This window comes from Triticum urartu, chromosome 1 (assembly GCF_003073215.2).
Source record: "Triticum urartu cultivar G1812 chromosome 1, Tu2.1, whole genome shotgun sequence".
NCBI lineage: Eukaryota > Viridiplantae > Streptophyta > Magnoliopsida > Poales > Poaceae > Triticum > Triticum urartu.
This window is the reverse complement of record NC_053022.1, coordinates 177,062,723-177,071,180: the sequence shown is the minus strand read 5'-3', so window position 1 is coordinate 177,071,180 and position 8,458 is coordinate 177,062,723.

Here is an 8,458-nt window from a genome sequence, read left to right as displayed (position 1 = left end):
TGGCACTGCAATTGATCTCTGAGCTCGAGGCACTCTGGCAAATGCATCAGTGGTTGTTCTGCCCTTCCTCTCCTGCATATCATCTTGGAACTGCTCCACAACTGACTGAATCTCAGTTACTTTGACATCCAAGTCATAGAATTTTTGCTCCACGATTCTTTCCAAGCTCTCCGAGTTTTGAGTCAGGGTGGACAGTCCCTTCTCAATCCTCAGAGTTGATGCTATCAAGTAACCAAGCTGGTCCTTCTTGCTTTTCAAAAAGTACTCAGATGCCTCCTCTTGAGTTGGCATCTTGGCAGCCTTCTCTTTCTTTGCTTTCTCCTTCTTCTCTTGAGCTTGTACTGATGATGGTTCATTCTCATTCATCACAACTTGATTGTCCTCGAAGTCTGGGTAGATAGGCAAGTGTTCCTTATCCAACAGGTATGTGCATGTGCCCATCTTTGAGTTTATCAACTCCTGGATTTGTGGGGCATATCCACAACTTCTTTTCTGGTTTGCTGCAGTCCTCTTGATAGTCTCAACTATAAGGCTCATGACCTTGAAATTCTGTGGCACATCAAATATATGTAGCAAGTTAATTGCATGGCCTCTGATCATTCTGTGATCACCAGACTTGGGCAAGAGAGTGTGCCTAAGGATCCAATTGATTGTAGGCAGCCCTGACAGCAAGTGTTTTACTGACCCAAACTGGTGAGTCTCAAGATCATCTTCAGGAATCTCCTTGTACATGTTTGCCATAGAGTTGTGATCCATCTTCTTCTTGGCATAGACATCCAAGTCATCTTCTTCTTCCTTAGGAGCATTGATCAGATTTGCCCATTCCTCAATAGTTGAGTGGTACCTTGTACCTTCAGACATCCATACTATCCTGCCATCTAGATAGAAGTGTGTTGTGGAGTAGAATTGCTTTATGAGCTCCTCATTCCACTTTGTGAGCTTCTGCCCAACAAAGTCTGCAACTCCACAAGCACTGAAGTTGTCAAACACACCAGGATAGTGTTCCTCATTTTCCTTGATATACTTCCAGTCGACCCACCTCATTTCACACACTATAGGCTTCTTGTCCAACAACACTGTCTCATAGAAGTCTTGTTGTTCCTTTGTGTGGAACCTGTAATCAACAGCAGTCCTTCTCCTAGTAGCATATGGATCTGTCTCTCTCCATAGCCTCAACCCTGAGTCTCTCCTGATCTTCATGTCCTCAGCCACAGGATGAGCATCATTGTGGTCTAGAATCTTGGGTTTGAGCTTTCTCAGGACTTGTCCTTCATCATCTTCATCAGCAGCAACTTCAGGCACTGGGGCCTTGTTCTTCTCAGCAGCTGGTATACTCCTGGTATTCCTCTTAGGTGCACTCTTGGGCTTGGAGGCTGCTTTGGGTGCTTCTTTGGGCTTTGATGTTGCAGCCCCTGACTTTATAGCATCACCCATCAGCTTTTGTGCCTTGGGTGCTGGTGCAGCAACCTCTTCTTCCTCTTCCTCTTCAGAATCTCTCATGATTGAGGATCTCCCAAGCACTCTAGCAATGGTCTTTTTGATCCTCTCCTTCCTCTTCTTCCCTTCTGCAGCAGCCTCTTTGGGTTCAGATCCCAAAGGGACTTGAGTAGATGCTCTGGCCTTAGACATTGGAATTCTCTTTGCAGGAACCTTTTGCTTCATGTCTGGCTTGGTGGCAGCAGTAGTGCTATATTCCTTCTTAACCACTTTCTTCTTGGAAGTGGCCTCATCCTCAACTGCCACATAGTCTTCATCCTCAGACTCTGAAGTTTTCTTCTTCCTTGTTCTGGTGGCAGCTTTGGGCAAGTTGCTGGGAGTGCTCCTGCTACCATCATCTGAACTGCTAGAGGGACTAGTGCCCTCACTCAGGTGAACCTGCTCCTCTGACCTGTTCTGGCTGTCACTCAGATCAGACATATTGCAAACACTGATAGCAGACCCTGTGAATAGATATAGATGATATAGAGTGGATGAGCATCACAAAATTCGGAGGTTTTTGCAAAAGAATGAGTCAAAAACTTAGTTTTAGTTTTCCACAGAAAGCATTTCGGATCAACCGATTTGTAAACTCGGTGATACCGAAGCAGCTGTTGGAACCTAAACTAGTGAACTCGGTCAGACCGAGTCACAGTTCGGTGGCACCGAGACTGCTAGGGTTTCACAAAGTCCTGAACTCGGTCACACCGATTTTCAATTCTCGGTCAGACCGAAAATTACATGTGCAATGGCCTGAGCCGAGTCGGTGGTACCAAGTTCCACAACTCGGATGGTCCGAGATGGTTTCGGCGGAAACCTAACCCTAAATTTTCAATTCAACTCTAATCTACGGAGTGTTTTGACTGGATAGAAGCGTTTCAATCATGGTAAGAATCATAATGAACACAATGTGCTAGGAATCGGATGGGGATAGCACTGTGATCGAGTCCATACCCTAGTTCGGCGATGAACTCGCTACGGCGGCAACGATGGGGAAGAATTTCGTTGGCGGCGGCGGAGACTAGTGACAGGAGGCGGCTGGCGACGAGGAGGACGATCGGGAGACCCAGGAGGCAGAGCGAGCTATGCGCGGGCGAAGAGTGAAGTATGTTGGCGGAGTCACCCTCAAGAACTCTCTAGTTCTTCTTCTTCGGGAACCACACCATCTTGATGGGAATCCTTGGTGTTGTAGTTGTACTTGATGAAGTGGAACTTGAAGTAGTCTTGGGAACCCACTTGACCAAGGCCTTAGGAGCTTCTTCAAATGCATCAATTTCCTCTTGAAGCTTGTCCTTACCTTTTTGCTTGTGGTCTTGTGGTGGAAGATCATCTTGAGCTTGTGTCCCTTTGAAAGAAGTAGGATCATACTTCTCTTGTTGAGGAACAAACTTCGTCTTGGGGTATTGATCTTCTTCCCACTCAACTCCATTGGCATTGAACTTTCGTTCAAAACCAACACCTTGATTCTTCCGGTGCCTTCCTTGCTTGCGTACAATTTTCTCAAATTGCTTACTTCCGGCAAGGCTCTTGTAAACACCTTTCTCTATAATTCCCTTCAATAAGCTATTTTCTTGCTTAAGTGTAACTTGGCTAAGAGAATCATTAGTGGAATCAAGAGAACTACTAGAAGCAACAATATTGGATTTAGCATGATTATTGTTACACTAGAGGAAGAATCTTTCTTGTTCTTGTTACTAGACTTGACTTGAGGCATGTAAGTGGATAAGAGTAAACGCTTGGCAATGTAAGAAGAACTTTTCTTACAAAGATCATCATTGATTTCTTTTAAGAACTCATGCTCTTGCTCAAGGTTGAGCTTTTCAAAGCGCAATTTCTCATGAGTCCTTAAAAGTTCTTGATGATCTCCTAAGATAGTTTCATGAGCTAACTTAAGAGTGTTTAGTTCTTTAGTTAGAGACTCAATCTTCTCCTTATCATTGTCATTTGTTTTATCTTGATTAGCATGATTAATTGACGTTTCATCATAGTATTCATCACTAGAGTTGTCAATAAGTAAATCATCATCACCTAACAAGTCATCTTCATCACTATTGAAATCAACATGCTCGGGGTGTGATACCTTTGGGCCTTTAGCCATGAAGCATGCTCCAACTCCTTCATTTGGTGAGTCAAATATGTCGTAGGAGTTGGTTGTCACAAGTGCTAGACCGGCAACACCTTCATCTTGAGTAAATTCGGAGTCGGAGTGATAGCTTCTCGTTGTCGGAGTCGGAGCCGGATACCCATTCACCAACATGAGCTTGATGTCTTCGTTTTGTGTAGCTCCTTGATGACTTGTCCTTTCTTTCTGAATCCTTGCTTCTCCGTGAGGGTCTTCGTTCATAACGATCATCTCTACTCCTTCTTTCTCTAGATGGTGATTCTTCTCTTCTACTTCTTCTCTTGGGAGAATCTTCTCTTCTCTTGTAGGGGGCCGTACACTCATTGGAATAGTGTCTGGGCCTTCCACAATTGTAGCAATTTCGCTCTCGACTAGAAGATCTTTTGTCATTGTAGGACCTTGACTTGGAGCTTCTCTCTTTGCTTCTACTCTTGTAGAACTTGTTGAAGTTCTTCACCGTTAAGCTCAATTCTTCATTGAAGGTTTGTTTCTCACTCGATGATGTGGGGGATTCACATGAGGCTTTGTAAGCACCACTTGATTTGTTGTGAAGTTCCTCTTTATCCTTGAGTGACATCTCATGAGCAACAATTCTTCCGATGACTTCTGTTGACTTGAGATCTTTGTAATTGGGCATCATTTGGGTCAATGTGCACACGGTATCATATTTTCCATCCAAGGTTCTTAGGATCTTCTTGATGATGAATCTATCGATCATCTCTTCACTCCCTAAGCTGGCAATCTCATTTGTGATAAGAGCAAGCCTAGAGTACATTTCAGCGACACCTTCACCATCCTTCATTTTGAACTTGTCAAGTTGACTTTGAAGCACATCCAATTTGGATTCCTTGATGGAGTCGGTACCTTCATGCATATCAATCAAAGTATCCCAAATTTCCTTTGCATTCTCAAGACGGCTGATTTTGTTGAATTCTTCAGGGCACAATCCGTTGAAGAGGATATCACAAGCTTGAGCGTTGTATTGCAGCATCTTCAACTCTTCCGCGGTGGCTTCACGGTTCGGTTCTTTCCCGTCAAATAATTCACCTTGCAAGCCAATACACACAATAGCCCAAATGGCGGGGTTATGTCCAAGAATATGCATTTTCATCTTATGCTTCCAACTAGCAAAATTAGTGCCATCAAAGTAAGGACCTCTACGGTGATAATTTCCCTCGCTAGACGCCATACTCTCCTAGGTTGTGAAACCAAGGCTATGATCACCAAAAGCTATGGTAATCAAAGCAAATGGAGACCAAAGCTCTGATACCACTTCTAGGATCAAAAGTATGTCTAGAGGGGGGGTGATTAGACTACTTGTCCAAATAAAAATCTAGCATTTTCCCAATTTTAGTTCTTGGCAGATTTTAGCTATCTTAGCACAAGTCAAGCAATCTCCACACAATTCAAGCAAGCATGCAAAAGAGTATATGAGCATCGGAAAGTAAAGCATGCAACTTGCAAGAATGTAAAGGGAAGGGTTTGGAAGATTCAAACGCAATTGGAGACATGGATTTTTTTGTCGTGGTTCCGATAGGTGGTGCTATCGTACATCCACGTTGATGGAGACTTCAACCCACGGAGGGTAACGGTTGCGCGAGTCCATGGAGGACTCCACCCACGAAGGTTCCACGAAGAAGCAACCTTGTCTATTCCATCACGGACGTCGCCCACAAAGGACTTGCCTCACTAGCGGTAGATCTTCGTGAAGTAGGCGATCTCCTTGCCCTTACAAACTCCTTGGTTCAACTCCACAATCTTGTCGGAGGCTCCCAAGTGACACCTAGCCAATCTAGGAGACACCACTCTCCAAGAAGTAACAAATGGTGTGTTGATGATGAACTCCTTGCTCTTGTGCTTCAAATGATAGTCTCCCCAACACTCAACTCTCTCTCACAGGATTTGGATTTGGTGGAAAGAAGATTTGAGTGGAAAGCAACTTGGGGAAGGCTAGAGATCAAGATTCATATGGTTGGAATGGAATATCTTAACCTCAACACAAGTGTAGGTGGTTCTCTCTCAGAAAATGTGTATTGGAAGTGTAGGTATGTTCTGATGGCTCTCTCCACGAATGAAGAGTGGGTGGAGGGGTATATATAGCCTCCACACAAAATCTAACCATTACACGCAATTTGCCAAACTCGGTGGGACCGAATGGTTAAACTTGGTCGGACCGATTCAGCAAACCTAGTGACCATTAGGATTTTCAGTGGGACTGAGATGCAACTTGGTAGGACCGATATGGTTAGGGTTAGGGCATAACATAATCTCGGTGTGACCGATTACACAAACTCGGTAGGACCAATTTTGGTAATAAGTTAACCAGAGAGTTGGTCAGGTAAACTCAGTGGGACCGATTCGCTCATCTCGGTGAGACCGGAATGTTACAAAAGGGAAACAGAGAGTTCACAATGCAATCTCGGTGGGACCGATCGCTCATCTCGGTAAGACCGAAACGTTATGAAGGGAAACAGAGAGATTACAATCCCATCTCGGTGAGACCGAGATCCCTATCGGTGAGACCGATTTGCCTAGGGTTTGTGGCAGTGGCTATGACATTTGAAACTCGGTGGCGCCGGATAGAAAGAATCGGTGGGGCCGAGTTTGACTTTTGGTTTAGGTCATATGTGGGTGTGGGAAGGTAGTTGAGGGTTTTGGAGCATATCACTAAGCATTTTGAGCAAGCAAGCCATTAAGCAACACCTCATCCCTCCTTGATAGTATTGGCTTTTCCTATAGACTCAATGTGATCTTGGATCACTAAAATATAAAATGTAGAGTCTTGAGCTTCAAGCTTGAGCCAAACTTTTTGTCCTTAGAATTTTGAGGGATCCACTTTCCTCATCCATGCCATGCCATTCATTGAGCTTTTCCTGAAATATTAATCTTGGAATAATGTTAGCTCAATCAGCTATATGTTGTTAGGAATTACCAAAACCACCCAGGGATAGTTGCACTTTCAAGGTGCTAGTTACGTATAGTGAACACATTAACATATGGCCCACCTCACACTGTGGCCAAATTTCATGGAGTCTGTGCTAGGTTAAAAAGTGTTCTTTGTGAGGGTGGGTGGCTGGTCTCAAGTTTAAAACTTGTTGTATTACGTATACATAGACGTCGAGATAGTGTAGAAGTTTTGAAAGTTTGAACCCAAACATTAGAATGCAATTTCTACTCGACTCATCCTAGGACCTAGGATGATGGGATTCACAGCTACAGTAAAAACACCCGCCCGATGCGCGAAGCATGTGAAGCTAGTACAAATAGTAGTATTATTGTTGATTGGACTCATCCGATAACCTGTTGCAATGCAAGTACAGTTATGTATTCAGAAAATATTTTTTTGCCTCGTCGCAGCACCCACTCAGAGAAGCGACTCGAAAGCCATCCATAAATTTAGTAAGTTTATCACAGGCATATCATTTAGCATTACACACAATAGGTCATCAACCCACAACGACAACGAGGATACATTATAAATACTAAAGTTTTCATCACACAACAAATAACAAGCAATGAAATGAACTTCAGCTCAACCAATCCTCGGCGTTGGAAACCCTTGCTTTGAACCAGAAGATATTCTCTGGGAAGGGCCAACTATTGTCAATCTCGAGACCAACGTAGGACTGATCATCTAGGCTGAAGCAGCCTATTTCATGAACCATATTGTGATAGCCATGGTATGGAACCATAGCAATGTCCGAGGTATAGATATAGTTGCTTCTCATAAATGGTAGTAACATTGTGTCATCAGCAGCTAGATCGCCTTTCACCATCATTGGATAGTTTTGTCCAAGGAAGAGCGAGTTTCCTCCAAGACTATCAATACTGAACCAGGGAGAAGGTGTTGGCACTAGCACACTAGTATCCATCCCGAATACCCTGTAATGGATGTTGGAATAGGTCCGGAGAGTGCGACCATGCGAGACAACACCTACTTCCTTAGTAACATCAGCAGTGCCCTATATACAAACAAGAAGAGGTGATCCATCGGAATAAGTTGCCAGGCGCCACTGAGTATATGGGTCCTCATGCTCGTGATCATCATCATCGTCATCTCCCCCTTGGTTATAAATTTTTTCAAGTATAGGTGGGTTCATAGGACCTTGGAAACACAAGAAGGTTAATTAGTAAAGGGAAACTAGCTAACCCGCATGCATTTGGATGAAACAATTATAATTACAGTGGAAGACAAATGTATCGAAAGCACCAGGGTTCCATGCAAAAACAGTGCCACGAGTGGTGGTAGCAAACACAAGACCCTCATATTGAATTGCATCACAGTACACATCCATGTATAGAAACTAATTTTTGAGCAATATCCATCGAGTCAAAGTATGAAGGACGGTAACAAGCTTGTCGAAGATAGCGACAACACAAGCATTCCTATAACCCCAAGAGCGATCAGGAACTCAACAAATTGCTATCTTCCGTAGACGACAGTCACCATGATCGTAGTTGAACATACATAGAATACCGGTGTCGTCAACCTCCGGGCAGTCTAGGATTTTTGGAAGTGGAACCCGGTAACGAGTGTACACATTCACAAGTTTCCACTCGCAGTTGTACCCAATATAAACAACCCAATCTCCATTTGCACATTCCCAAGCCTTACCCTCAAGCGATGGCATCTTAACATCACATGTATCACTATCAAGCGGCATCAACTTGCACAAGGCGAGGCCTCCGTCGTTCGCGCGCTAGTGATCAGGGTCGCGACGAAGAAGATAGGGGAGATCAAACCGCTCCTGGACCCTTGGGTTCCTTGTAATGATGTTATTAGTTGATTCAAGAATGTTCTTGAACGAACCTGCCATGCTAGATGAGGTGATGATGTCGCACCGATCAATGAGTTCCTCC